Source organism: Enhydra lutris, unplaced genomic scaffold (genome assembly GCF_002288905.1).
Source record: "Enhydra lutris kenyoni isolate GAN:26980312 unplaced genomic scaffold, ASM228890v2 scaffoldscaffold16, whole genome shotgun sequence".
NCBI lineage: Eukaryota > Metazoa > Chordata > Mammalia > Carnivora > Mustelidae > Enhydra > Enhydra lutris.
Genome location: NW_019154100.1, coordinates 8,017,764 through 8,033,621, shown reverse-complemented (window position 1 = coordinate 8,033,621; position 15,858 = coordinate 8,017,764).

Here is a 15,858-nt window from a genome sequence, read left to right as displayed (position 1 = left end):
TACATCTCAGAATTAATTCTCTGGATATACTTCCATAGGACCACAAAGATGCGTATAAGAATTTTCACTATAGTTTACTCGTGTTTTTTTTTAAAGCAGCTTTATTGAGCTATAATTTATGTAGCATAAAATAAACTCATTTTAAATATACAAGTCGATGATCATTAGTAAATTTACAGTCATAAAAATCTATCATAAAATCCAATTTTAGACATTTCATCACTCCCAAAAGACACCACCCACCCATTTGCAGTCACTCCTTGTTCCTATCCCTAGACCCTGGCAACCACTAATGCACTTCTTCTGTCTCTATAGATTTGTCTTCCCTGGATATTTCATACAAGTATTGCATTTTAGTTTTAATTGGGACATGTTCAATATTCAACAACATAATATTTCTTTCACTAATGCTCTGGTACCAACTATGGACATGATCTAAAATCATGCTTGAATTTAGCTTAAAAGCATCAAGTATACAGCTTCAATAAGAAGGAGCTTGAAGGATATTAAATAGCATGTAAATTTGCATGTATACCATCTTCCTTCAGAATTTGATAAGCAAAAGCTGTTGAAATTTGTCACAGAGTAATGCCATGCAACTGTTACACTGTTCCCTTTCCATAGGGGATACAAAATTGATCCGTGTATTTTCAAAGTGGGAGGCATTGGTACTTTGACAGAGTTCTATTACAGTGACAGTATTCTTATTACACCCAGTGTCTAATGTACACCTAATTGTATTAGACACAGAAAGCTGTTATGCACTGATTACCAACTGCTGTTTGTAATCTTTTGAATGCACTTTTCTGATGCTGAAAAAAATGCTGGAAAAAGTCACAAGAGAGAGAAAATGGAAGAGAAAGTGATCCATAAACAATGGGGCTTCTTATAGCTCCATGTGGCTACATCAAGCCTCATGATGTCTCAGAGACTCTGACAAGTTCTAAGAGCATAATAAATTTCTAGGCTTAATAGCAATAAAGCAAATGGTAGCTTCTGATTTAATAGGTACATGGGTGTCAGGATTATGGTAACACTTGATATCATGAGTCCTTTGAGACTTAGACCTCCTGACAACTGCTGAGCCTACTACACCCCAACCATAAATCATCAGTCCTCCTAATCAATCAAAGATCAATTTTCTTGTAGGCAAACTGCTAATTTAAATGTTCAGGGCTATTTTCTCTGTTTGTTATGATCCAATTACATTTTCAAATATTTGAAAGGTTCAGTAGCGAGAGAAAATAAAAAGATTTGGTTCCTTCGAACAGGATAGGTGCTATTGATACCTACAAATTCAGCCACCATGATAAGAAAACAGAAAGCATAGGGTTGTTCCCCATTGGGACCAGATCCTGAAACTCTGCTCTTTCCTTTCCATAGTAATCATTTTGGGAGAAAAGTGAGAGAGTGGTAACAATAGAGTAACATCTTCCCCACAGTAGAACAAGCAAGATTTGAAAAGAACCAAGGCAAGAAGAGAGTGGGAGAAGAGTTTAAGAAACTAAAATTAGTTCAGCTTGACTAAAGCAGAAGTTGCAGGGAAGAAAGTGGCAAAAGATGAGGCTGACATGTAGACAAAGAGTCAGCAAGCAATGGTAAGGTCTTGGGAATTTACTGAAGGACAAAGGAGAGCTATTAAAAGATTCTGAGTAAAGGAGTAGCCTGATGAGGCTTGGAATTTTAAGGTTCACTTTGGATACAGGGTGAAGGACAGTGTGGAGGAGAATGAAGCAGAGGCAGGGGACCCTTTAAGAGATCATCAGAATTCCTCAGGAGAGATGATCATGCTGACATTACTACAGTGGTGGTAGGACAGAGAAGAGGTATTTACATGGTGGAATCTACAGCACTTGAATCTACACTGATTGAAGAGATGTGGAGAGTGAGGGAAAGAGAAGGAGAAGTCAAGAATGCTCCCTGTGTTTCTGGTTTGGGCAACGAGATGGTTGATGGTGACATTTACTGAAATAGAGGTCAATATGGGAGTAGCTGGTTGAAACTTGGACATATATAGATATATTTTTAAGATTTTATTTATTTGTCAGAGTGAGAGGGAGAGAGCACAAGCAGGGTGAGTGGCAGGCAGTAGAAGAGGGAGAGGCAAGCTCCCCACTGAGCAAGGAGCCTGATGTGGGACTTGATCCCAGAACCCTGGGATCATGACTTGAGCCGAAGGCAGATGCCCAACCGACTGAGCCACCCAGACATCCCTTAACTTGGACATATTAAAGTACTAATATTAAATATTAAAGAAATGGTCAGAAGGCAAGTACATAAGCAATATGAGTTGGAAGTTCAGGAAGAGAAAGGAAAAGGGTAAATATTTGAGAGTGATATATTAAAGCTATACAGATAAATGAGATGAGACAAGTCTATGGGGAAACTGGGACACAAAGACAGGCCACAAAGATAGTATTATTGGAGCTGGAATCACAATCCTCATATAGCGGCCTTGCCTAAATATCAGAAGACAGAGCCATCTAGCATTGTAGCAGAGAGCCCCAAATTAGGAAAAAGAGCAGTTTGAATCCCAACCTGGTCACATATAAATTAAATGATATTAGGCAAGTGATCTAGACTCTTTATGCCTTGTTTTCTTAAGCTGTGGTCAGCAGATAATAATATGAGCTTCAAGGGTATTGGAGATGGAATGTGAATGCAAATCCAAAGCATCTAGTTCAGTGTATCGATCAATAAATGGTAGTTCTTACTATCATTTTCAATAAATGGAAGGAAAAAGTTTCTTTGAAGATCATTACATATTATTACATATTACAGATTATGTTGAGAGATGCTGATTTTAATAATTTAATTTTAATTGAAATTTAGTCAACTTTCACCTTTACTTCTCATTTAAAATGCCTGATCTTTAACTTACACAAATTGTACTTTTTTTTAAAAAAGGTAGTTGTACTACAGGGGGATTGGTTGGCCCAAGATCATACTATATAAAGTGCTAGCGATGACAATCTGCAGTCTATATTGGAAAAGCTCTGCCTAAGGCTGAGAAAGACACAAGAACCACGTACAGTGTCACACTTATTCATATTAGGGGCTACTGGTATTCTGTATAGAAACAGTACATATCTCTATAAAGAATAGAGTACCATATGTGGAGGGGTAAGTGCCTACATCATAGGCAGTACTGTTTAATCTATTTGGGAAAGAAAGAGCCCATATGAAAGAACATGATAAATATGCTAAGTTTATACAATACATGCTCAGTGATAAATATTCTAAGCATGTACTTCAATAATTCTCTCATCAGCACAGCCTTGTTACCCCCACCATCAGCAGATACTGATAATTAATCAACTGAAATGAATCTTTACAGAATAAACAAATCTGTTATACATGAATGATGATTATGTCTCTTTCAGTTGTGAAGGCTTTTCATAACTTATTCATGCCAACGTTTGAAGACTTTTCCCTTAGGGAACAAAATCTTTTTGGTGAGACCTCTTTTTAGATTGTTTCTGGTGATCAGTGGCATTTCAGCCATATTCAGTGGATGTAGGGAATTTTAAGGAGCATACGGGGTTTGTGCAGTGTTATTCCAGTCCATTCTCCAGGAGGGAGGGAGTAAGCTCCTCAATCTGTCTCACAGGCACTTGCAGTCTTGCTGGCAGAGCTGGGATGGTTTGCTCTGACTATACTTATGGAAGTGGACATGATGCTATTGTATCCAGATCTGAATAAATCTCTATATAGGCTGCTTTGAAGCTTATGCATACAGACATTAACTCCTGTGGATAAGGAATATGGAAAGAAAGTGCCACACGCCAGAAAAAAAGAGGCCTCAGGTTGGTTCTGATGAAAATAACAGCAGTCTCATGAATACGATATATAGACATACTCCAACCAGTTCCTAATACCATCTTCATGCCCATAATGAAGATAATACCCTACAGGTCTCTTGCATTTTTGCACATCTTATTAGCAGAGGCTTTACTGGTGTTTGCTCCAAATTGTCTCATTAGGACATTTGTATAACAAACAGCCTTGGAGACTTCTGGCCATAGAACAGCATGCTTACTGTCCCCTATAAAAGATTCAGGTTCCCTAATTCAGGGTCCTCCCCTGTAATGCAAATAACTGCATGGACAGGTATCACCTGGCCCTCTTTGTGTCACCTTATGGGAATGGGACTTAGAAAAACCAAAACCAATATCCCGGCTGTTGCTGTTACTGTGAATAATAAACTGTCCTCTGTCTCTGACTCAGGAGTCTCATGTCTTCTGCCAGCATCTGTGAAACTTGTTAGCTTTCAGGTAGACTAAAATCTCAGAGCCTTTACAGTTTTTAACACTGGGTTTCACTACATCTAATACTCTTCTATATCTTAAATGACAAAAAAAACTCCCAAAGAATGATAACTAAAATGTTTTTCCAAAGAGTCAGACATAAAATTTCAAAATAGGAAGAAAACTTAAAAATAAGTTAACTTGACTGATTCTGTCTACTCTTTTTTTTTTTAAGATTTTTATTTATTTATTTGACAGACAGAGATCACAAGTAGGCAGAGAGGCAGGCAGAGAGAGAGAGAGAGAAGAGGAAACAGGCTCCCTGGCGAGCAAAGAGCCCGATGTGGGGCTCGATCCCAGGACCCCGGGATCATGACCTGAGCCGAAGGCAGAGGCTTTAACACACTGAGCCACCCAGGCGCCCCTGATTCTGTCTATTCTTAAAAAGATAAGGTATGTAAGGACACTCACTGACTTCCTTTGCATTCTCTGTAATGGTTTTGGTAGACTTCTTTCACTTTCCTTAAAATATTAGAGCAAATTTGATGTACAAAGTTATTTGTCACATTTTACCTATGGTAGATAAAAATGATAAATGATTTAAAACTCCCAACCATTAGAGAATGCTTAAGTGTTGATAAATTCTTGCGGTGTAATATTAGGTAGCAATTATAATTATATTTTTCAAGAATAATTAGTGACATGATATAATTTTTATGACAAATCATTGAAACAGTAAGATACACAAATTGTGTAATCCCAATAATATAATACATCATTATAACACACACTCATGCATACAAAGAAAAGAACTGGAAGAAAGTTACTGTAAAGTATTAAAATAGTTATAACTGGATTAGGGGAATATGGATGATTTTTATTTTTTTCTCCTTTGTTGTTTTTGGTGTTGTCAGAACTCTCTCTAATCTAATTAGAATTTAAAAATAACTGGGGCACCTGGGTGGCTTAGTGGGTTAAAGCCTCTGCCTTCGGCTCAGGTCATGGTCTCAGGGTCCTGGGATCGAGCCCTGCATCGGGCTCTCTGTTCAGCAGTGAGCCTGCTTCCTCCTCTCTCTCTGCCTGCCTCTCTGCCTACTTGTGATCTCTGTCAAATAAATAAATAAAATCTTAAAAAAAAATAACTGATGCTTTATGCCATAAAATCAAAATCCTATTCCTAAATAACTAAGGTTCAGTCTGTGTTTAATCCACCACGTTGTTTATTTTAGCCTTTCTCCTTCCCATTTAGAGCTCTCTTTGCCAGTTGGGCAAGCTCAGGGTGCAGTGTGGTTTTGAGGGGGGACGGGTAACAGAATTGTATCTGACTTCCCTGCCTCCCACTTCATCCGATTCCTCTTACCCTATCCTCATGTGAAATCCCATATCTGAAAATCCCTCAAATGGTCATCTCTGGGAACACCAATCCATGACCTGGCATTGCTGGACTTTGGCCATCTTGCTGCCTAATGGTGCAATTGAGTACAAATTGGGGACACACTAGGCAGAATATCTTCTTGATTCACTCCCATCTCCTCCATCAAGTCCCTCTTTTCTGCACCAATTCCTGCTCCTTTTCCTCCCCCTCCTCTTCCTTCTCCGCTCTCTCTCTCCTGCCCCCCTCCCTACACACAACTAGCTCTGGATCAGCGCTATTCAATAGCAACATCATTTGAGTTCCTCAGTAATTTAAAATTTTCTATGAGCTACATTCAAAGAAACTTATAAAATTAATATTAAGAATATATTTTATTTAACCCAACGTGTCTAAACTATTGCCATTTCAACATGTCATCAATTTATGTTATTTAGTCAGATATTTTACATATGCTTTTTTGTACTAAAATCTTTGCAATGCAACATATATTTTATATTTTCAGCACATCTCAATTCACCCTAGCCCCATGTCAAGTGCTTGGTAGCCACATGTGGCTCATGGTTACAGTATTGGACAGCAAAGCTCTGCAGAGGTCTTTCCGCCCACAACTTCTGATCTGTGTCCTATTAGCCTGGGTCTTCCAAAAGCATGCATGGCTTTTGGGGCTGGCTCTGCTAGGACAGCTATCTTCTTCACTAGTGACTTTGGAGGCAATGCCTGTCATAGATCGTGACAGGAGATCAGGTACCTTTCGTTTTCCTGACTTGCAAAAACCCTGATAGGCAGTTACATATCCAACCAATGAATCTTGCCAGAGTATGTGACTGGATCAGTGGAGATCTGTTCCCTTGTGAATGGACAGTTTGCAACTTAAGGACAGAGGCTATCACTGTCCTTGATATGCAGCATCCCACCCCAGTCTTACTATAGTAAATGGCTTCCTATTCCACCTTATGTCTGAGGTTGGCTGGCTGGCTAACTGACAGTTTGTTTAAATGAATCAGGAGAAGAAAACAGAATATTAGTACTTGATTGAGCATTTGCAATATCAAGTACATTGACTTCATTGGTAAAAAACCTGAGTCTTGGAGGGGAGAAGTAATTTGCCCACAGTGATAAGGCTGGTAAGTGGCAGAACTGGATTAGAACTAAAATCCGGGTCCCCTGACCCTTAGCCCGTGACATCAAGTCTCAAATCATTTACTTGTGACAGTGTTGATTGAGCTACTGCACCAGGTCATTTACCAGTAGAAAGGCCCAGGATCTACCCCAGAACTAGAAGCCATTCACCTTCTCCATCTAGCTCCAATCTTTCTGTCCCAAGTAACTTTTCACACCAATGCCCAGAACACACACACACACACACACACACACACACACGTAATTACTCACTGTCATAAGTGCTAAAAGGGCCAGAAACAGGATGCAGAGATAGAGAACAAGGAGGTTCCAGCTTTAGAAAGAGGTCGGGAAGGCACCCCTGAGTACCTGAGGATGAAAAAGAAGATCAGGGAGAGGGACTGGTGGTGTTCGCTGTAGACGGAACAGTCAGTGCGGAGATCCTGGGGCAGGAAAGCTCGGCCCGTTGAGGAACTGGAGGCAGTCAGGAAGTAAGGGGTGGGAGAACCTGAGAGGCAGGAGGGGCCACATTCCATGGGGTCTCACAGAGAAAAGCCAGACAGTCAGCTAGAGTTTGAATTCTCCTGCCCCTTTTGGTATCTGGTGAGTTTCTTCTTACTTTTACCTGTTGATGTTTAACGACCTCTTATTTGTTTAAAAGATCCTCTTATTCTCAAGAGAATGAGCTCTGCCATCCGCACGAGTTCTTGGAGGCTGACTGTGCTGGCCTCTCTTTCTAGCTGGCAGTGGATCCCTAATGGACTTAGGCAGTGGCAGCCAGAAGGAAGATAAAGCGCTGCAAAGGCCGGTGGCCCTGGGGCTGGAACTGTGATTGTGTCCAAGTGACAAACAAGTTCAGACATGAACCATCTGGTCCAATATCTTCAAATTGGAAACCTAGAGCTAACACTGGTAGGTTGTTCGTAAGTACTCAAGGGCTCTCATGTTCTCTGCCTTATTGGAATTTCAAGTTCCAGCTTCAAAAGTAAATTTTCCACGTCTTCTAAATTGATCTGCCTCCCTTCTTTTTTTCCATCCCTATGTTTGCCTGCCTTTGAAAGATTCTGAGACAGTGTGCCTAGGCCTGGATAGTCTTCATCTGTGTAACAGAATACTAGAAGCAGTAACACTAGAATAGTCATTGGGCACGAAAGCAGGAAAGAGTCAAGGAGGACGGCTGCTCTGACCCTTTCATTCTTGTATTGCTATCATTTAGAACCTACTTTTATGTGCTGAATGATTTACATATTCAATTCAGTATCATAGCAACCTTGCAAAATGGGTACTTTTATTTCATTTACAGATCAAGAGACTGAGGCTCAGAGAGGTTAGTAACTGCCCTAAGGCTCTGCAGCCGTAGCTGGCGGAGCTGGGACTCCAATAAAGGTCTGTCTGATTATTCACTCACCATTCTATTGGAAGCTAGTTAGACAAATAGACACAGAGAGAGATAGATGAGGAGATAATAAGAGCCAGGGCAGAAACTACATAGCCCAACTAGTCCTTGCTTGTTTACATCTTGATTAGCTGTAAAGAAGGGCGAGAGGGAAATAATACCTATGACAGAGTTGGTTGGTGGTGGCGGTGGTGTTTTGTTTGTTTTTGATGCTTACTTTTTATTAAAAAAAATTAATAAATAAAACCAAAAACGAAGTCTCATGAAACCAGTTTTGCTAAGATTGTTTTCCTGAGCATCTAATTCCACAAGGAATTATAGAGCTCTCAATGAAGACTTTTAGGAGTTCTTGTGAAAGACATAGCTGCCCTAAGAAGGAATGCTCCGTGCTACAGCTGGTCAGGCCTGGAGAGCTCACTATACGTTACTGGCTTCTGCTCCTTCCTGCTGATCAGATGCTGGCCTGCTGACGCATTTGCCTGTTCTGCTACATCCCTCCTGGGTGCCCCGAGGGGTTGGGGTGGCCTACGCCTGACTTGCTACTGCTTTGAGTGGATTGCTGGGCTTGGGAAACCTCAGTCAGACTCATAAACACAGAGTTGGGTTTGGTTAACAAACCCTAGAGTATTCTCCTTCCGGACTATAGAGATAGAGCTTAATCTCTTTAAAGACTTGACCTAATCCCCGTGAGCAATCAGTTTCGCTTTACTGGGATCTTATGGGACCATGGTTAAAGGTTTTAAATATTCTACTCTCAGAACTGCTATTTCTCAAAGATTTGCTCTGCCAGTGATACCATATTCAGCACAAGGTGTGTTAGGCTCCCCAAAGGCATTCATGTCTCCATCTTCAGAACCTCTGAATATGTTACATTACATTATGTGGCAAAAGAGGATTAAGGTAGGAGGTGGAATTAAAATTGCTAACCATTATGAACTGAATTGTGTCCCCCTCAAAATTCATATACTGAAATACTAACCCCCAGAACCTAAGAATGTGCCTGTTTTTGGATATAGGGTATTTAAAGAGGTAATTAAATTTAAATGAGATCACTGGGATTGCCTCTAATCCAGTATGACTGGTATCTCTATAAGAAGGGAAGATTAGGACACAGGGATGCACACAGGGAAGACCATGTGAAGACACAGGCAGAAGACAGCCATCTATAAATCAAGAAGAGAGATTCACTAACCCTGCTAAAGACAAACCCTGCTGACACTTCGGTCAGAGACTTTTAAACTTCCAAAATTGTTAAGAAAATAAGTTTCTGTTGTTTAAGTCACCTGGTCTGTGGCACTTTGTTATGGTAAACCCTAACAAACTAATACACTAATCACTTGACCTTAACATTGGAAGGTTATCCTGGATTGTGTGGCTGAGCCTGATGCAATCACAAGGGTCCTTAAATATAAAAGAGCAAGCAGAAGAAGAGATCAGATTGATGTGATATGGGAAGAACTGGACCTGCTCTTGCTGCCTTTGAAGATGGAGGAGGGCCATGAGCCAAGGTACGAAGGTGACTTCTAGAAGCTGAATAGGCAAGGAATAAATGGATTCTCTCCTAGAGCCCCCAGAAAGTAACACAGCCCCACTGATATCTTGATTTTACCCATTTTGGACTTCTGAACTATAAGATAATACACTTATGATGTTCTAAACAAGAAACTTGTGGCAATTTGTTATAATGGCAACAGGAAACCAATGCACAAAGGTTCTGAGCCTGGTCCGTACAACACAGCAGGATATAAGGCATGACCCTTGCTTCAACATGGTTCGGACTTCCCTTGTTCTCGTACTATTAGTTCTTCAAAATATCCCTACTATTTCTTATTTACCTACCTCTTTTGTCAGTGTTGTATAAGATTCCAGGGGCGTTTCTCTTATGAATGGTGCTGGAATAAGGTACTGGGAAGAGCAACTGCTCTGGTCTAATATAGGAACATTCACAATTTGCCTTGAAACTGTGGATGAAGCCAAGTCATCAGGATGTCCTTAATTTAAACTTCTACTCACTGGCCCCTGTCGGGTAATCTTCCTCACTCATTAGAGGCATTCGTGCTGTAGGTGTAGGACTTCGTGTTGTCAATGCATACATTAAATGGATATTTATTGAGTGCCTTATACATGTCAGTGTTGCAGACACCAGGCATACAATCTCTACTTTCTTTCCAACGGGGGAAGGCAGACGACAAATAAATTATAGATGTATTCCAGGTGATAAGGGATAGAATGAAAACCTAAGCGGCAGGTGAATAGAGGAGGGGCGGATTTCTCTGATCCAATGACATCTGACAAAGACAAGAATGATAGATCTGTGAATTCTCTGAGGGCCAGGACTGTGTCTTCTTCACCTTGGCTTCTGTGCGTAGAATATGATGTAGGGCAGGAAAATGGTTTAACATTAGAATATAAGGCCATAGGGACGCCTGGGTGGCTCAGTTGGTTGGGCAGCTGCCTTTGGCTCAGGTCATGATCCCGGCGTCCTGCGATCGAGTCCCACATCGGGCTCCTTGCTCATTAGGGAGCCTGCTTCTCCCTCTGCCTCTGCCTGCCATTCTGTCTGCCTGTGCTTGCTCTCTCTCCCTCTCTCTCTCTGACAAAATAATTAAATAAAATCTTTAAAAAAAAAAAAGAATATAAGGCCATGTTGGCAGATGCTGCAATGGTCAACACTTAAGCCATTTGTATAAATAATGTGTATAATCCCATGAATCCTGGTCAAGCATCAGCTCTCTATTGAATTTTACCCAAGAGTCCATTATGCTCTCAGAATACACAGCAATCACATACCTCTGTCAACTTAGAACTTCTTGGGGGTACTATGTGCCATCTGTTACCCCAGTACCATATTTAGATACTCTTACCAGTAAATACTGTAGTCTAGGGACTTGAAATGAAATTGGAAACCTGAATTGATCCCCAAATCTGTAGTGGCTATAGCAGATTTTAGAGGTTTTTCTTTGCCTCCTGCAAAGCTCTATGTACTTTGAGTGCCTGTGAATCTCATCATTTACCCCTGGAATATTTGGCTATTGACCAAGACATTACGATGAATTATATGTAAAGTTAGTGATTGTGATTCCTTTTCCCCAGCAGACTGTTGGTAGTTGCTGATATGGCCCCTACTTCCATTTTTGGGTAACTTTCAATGCTCACATTTTATATTTGGTGAAACTGAAGGTCTACCCAAGGGGGCAAGTATTCACAGGCTTGTGTATACCTGCTCTGGTCTCAGCAACTAGCTATTCAAGGCCAAGAGCATATCTCAAAACTCTGGGGATTTGATTTCAATTACACTTTCTCAAGATGTCTTCTTTTCTTATCTTGACTCCCTCCCTCCCTTTCCTTTCTTTTTTTTTTAAAGATTTTATTTATTTATTTGACAGACAGAGATCACAAGTAGGCAGAGAGGCAGGCACAGAGAGAGGAAGAAGCAGGCTGAGCAGAAAGCCCGATGCAGGGCTCGATCCCAGGACCCTGGGATCATGACCTGAGCCGATCCCAGCACCCTGGGATCATGACCTGAGCTGAAGGCAGAGGGTTTAACCCACTGAGCCATCCAGGCGCCCCATCCCTTTTCTTTCTTTTTAACTTTAAAAATGTTGACACAGCTTTCTCTTTTTGATCTACTAAGAATACTAGGTCATATTCATTTCCGACCTACTTTTAGCCCACTCTCAGGGAAGCCTTATCGTGCTTGATCTGACACTGGGCAGGATTCGCAAACCAAATGACTGCCCCAGAGGGTCCTGTGTCCTGAGCAAGGTCAGAACTTGGGAACTCTTCATTTACTTATTTCATGGTGCTCCTCTTGCTCTGGCACACATGTCCTTTACCAGCTCTACCATTACCTTTGCAAAATGCAATCCATACAAAGGATCGTGTTGCAATTTGTAGTAAATGCCTAAAATTTCCAGTAGATGATGTGTTTTGCAAGCATTTTTGCTGGAGTAGACTTTCCAGCATGCTGGGATCTGGGAGCAGGCTGGTAGTGGTAAGGGTACCTTTTACTGGCTTGTTTGCTTTTTAGGGAGCTGAGGAAAACCGGATAGTTTAAGAGCATGGGCAAAGGGCATCTACAAGGTATGGCTGCTCTGGGAAAGGTGAAAGCTCAGAGCAGGACACGCTGTTCACTTTTCTGAATTCCTGGGGCTTGAGCACACACTCAGGCTGTGTGCCTTCATAGCCCATGAGCTTTCCCCGTGATTTGGATTGGCTGCTTTCCCAGCACACCAGGTTGGCACCCGGTGCTATAAGACAGATGGCTTTGGGACCTCTATGGGTTTCTTTGGGCGGCTAAAACAAAGTACTACAAACTGGGTAGCTTCGAACAACAGAAATTTATTATCTCATAGTTCTGCGGAGTACAAGTCCCCAGTCAAGGTGTTTTTCCCAATCAAATCAAGCAGAGCCATGCTCCCACCGAGATTCTAGGTAAAATCCTATCTTTCGTCTTCTTAGTTTCTGGTGGTGGCTATTGACTGTTGGCATTCCTTGGCTCATAGCTGGGTCACACTAATCTCTGCCTTCTTATCACCTGGCCTTCTTTGGTATGTCCCTGTGGCTTCTTATAAGCGCATCAGTGTCAGTTACTTTCAAATGGTAGGGAGGATGGTAGTCTGGGAACAGAGAGAAGGGACAAGTATGAGACAAGTCACTTATCAAGAGTGCACCTAAGCCTGTCAGGACATGATGAAGAGGTCAGAGGGAACATGGTAGGTGCCCAAGCAACTTACACTTTATCTTCCCAGATGATATTTCACGTCATGCTATTGCTTCCAAGGAAATCAAGGAGCATCTTTCCTATTTCAGAGCTTGTGACTGAAAATTTCCTATTTTGAGAAACTATTTGAAAATTTCTTTTTTTGGGAAATTCTAGAATGAAGGAAAAAACTTAATAATTGAGTCTGACTCCAAATGTAAGTCAAAATTCACTTTTATCTATGTGGATACACTTGCATCCATAGAGTGGTAGGTTTTGTAGGTGGACTGATAGCCCCCCAAAAGACGTCCACATCCTAAACTCTGGAGCCTATGAATGTTAATGTCTATGGCAGAGACTTTGCAGATGTGATTAAGGATCTGGAGGGTGGAAAGATTATCCTGGATTATCTGGGTTGGCTCTAGATGCCACCGTAAGTGTCCCTAAGGGGGAAGTGGAGGGATTTCTTGGACAGAAGAGACCATGTGAGGGAAGCAGAGTCTCACACACAGAAGATGCTATCTATGTATGTGGGCTTAGAAGATGAAGAGAAGGCCGTGAGCCCCTGGAAAAGGTAAAGAAACAGATTCTCTCCTATATCTTCTGGAGAAAGCCCAGCCCTACCATCACCTTGATTTTAGCCCCTTAAGGCTCATTTTGAAATTCTGACCTCCAGAATTGTAGGAGAATATATTTCTGTTGTACGTCACCAACCATGTGGTACCTTTGTTAGAACAGCCATAAGAAACTTACAAACAAGAGTACGATGCTTTGTCTTATATTTAAAAACATAACTCTTTCAGAAAACTTATCATGAGCACTGAGTAAGATATAGACTGGTGAATCACTCTATTGTACACCTGAAACTGAAATAACACTGTATATTTATTCAGTATATAAAACTGAATGAAATTAAAAAAATATATAACTCTCTTACATAAGGACATAGAGACATCAAGACTTGAAGACAATACAGTAAAATGTTTAACAGTGGCTAACTCTGGTGGTGGGATTACGAGTGATTTTTTTTTTTTTTTTTTGTCATTACTATGACTTCCTAAATTCTCCAAGATATCCAGAGAAAATCTTACAGATTCTTGATTCTTTTTCTATTTTTTTTCTTTAAAAGTTAAGGGAATATTATTCAATCTTAAAGAATCTTAAAACTCTGACACACACTGCCACATGGATGAAACTTAAGGACATTATGCTCAATCAAGTAAGCCAGTCACAAAAAGACAAATACTATATGATTTCACTTTTATGAGGTATCCAGTGTAGTCAAATTTATAGAGACATAAAGTAGAATGGTAGTTGGTTGCCAGGAGCTGCAGGGGAGGGAAGACTGGGAGTGGCTGTTTAATAAGCATAGAGTTTTAGTTCTGCAAGATAAAAAGAGTTCTGGAGATTGCATAACAGTGTGCTTAACAGGACTGAACCATACACTTAAGATTGGTTAAAAATAGATTTAAACCACATTGAGGGCGCCTGGGTGGCTCAGTTGGTTGGGCGACTGCCTTCAGCTCAGGTTATGATCCTGGAGTCCTAAGATGGAGCTCTACATGGGGCTCCCAGCTCCCCGGGGACTCTGCTTTTCCCTCTGATCTTCTACCCTCTCATGCTCTCTCTTACTCGTTCTCTCTCAAATAAATAAATAAAATCTTCAAAAAAAACACCACACATTGAAATTTTTAAAGTTCATCTACATTATAAAAGGAGAGCTTCAGTGATGCCCTTAAAAATAAATATGCGGTATGTGATGTGATCTTGGTTACATGAAGTTGTGTCTTCTCTGTACCTTTTAAATTCCTTTAGAGCAGCTGGGGCCACTTCTCCGCAGGAGCTGTAGACCCATCCCCTGCCAGTCTTTTCTCTATCAATTCCCCTGGTTTTGCTTTTGTTTTTGTTCTTTCACTCTGCATGGTCTTTCTTCTCTGCCTATGAACATGTTCAAGTTTTTCCGGCTCTGTTAGATCTCTTGGGAGTATGTTAATCAGTTCCTCCTCTTTGAAATGCTTATTTTTCTGGCTTTTCAAGGTAATATGTATATTGCACATCCTCTTCTTACAAAAAGACACACACTTCAAAACACTCCTCTCTTGTATTACTGATCTCGGGTGTCTTGCCAACATTCATATACCAGGGATGTAGGTGCAAGATAGGACGACTCCGTTTCTCTCTCCCACCCGCACATATATTAATAAGTCATCACAGGTGACTAATTTACCTCCTATATATTCTTTTAGCCCCATCCCATCTCTAGTTTCAGGCCCTCAGCCTGCCTTGTCTGAATATACCAACAGTTCCATCTTGCCCACTGCAAGCGGAGTGATCCGTCTACATTGTAAAACTTCAAACGCTACTTCCCGCTCTAAAGCCCTTCAGTTACGGTGCATACCCTTCAGCATGGCACCCAACACCCTCCATGACATGGTCCCTACTTGTCCATCCAGACCCTTCATCCACCAGTCCCACAGCTCAAGTTCACCTTTCATGACCAACTACTTTCATAACTTGCTGTGGTTCTCCAGCAATTTCTGGGTCTCCTGCCTCTCCTCCTTTTCTCTGGCTGGAAAACCCTTCCCCTCCACTTCACTGAACTAATACACAGCCTCTTTTCTGCATACAACCTAGGCATTATCTCCCCTAAGGTACTTTCAGAGTCCTCAGTGTTCCCATAGTGCCCTGGGAACAGGTTGTTGCCTTAACAGGTTGTTTAAATAGAAGTTAGCTATTTATGCATCGGCCTCCTCACTAGCCCTTAAGTTCTTTGACGGCTGGGACCATCTTTCAAGTCATTTTGGTGTTCCCAGTATCTAGCACAGTGCCTGGCACATGTAGACACTCAATCGGTATTGACTGATTAAAATAATTAATAATACACTTGCTGAAAGGTTATATCCACAAGCCACAAAACATTTAAAGCCCTTTTCTCTGACCAATTGCCTTAATTATAAATTGTCATGGCAGAGACATGTGAATGGAATTTTGATAAAGAGGGCTGAGATCTCTAGAGGTT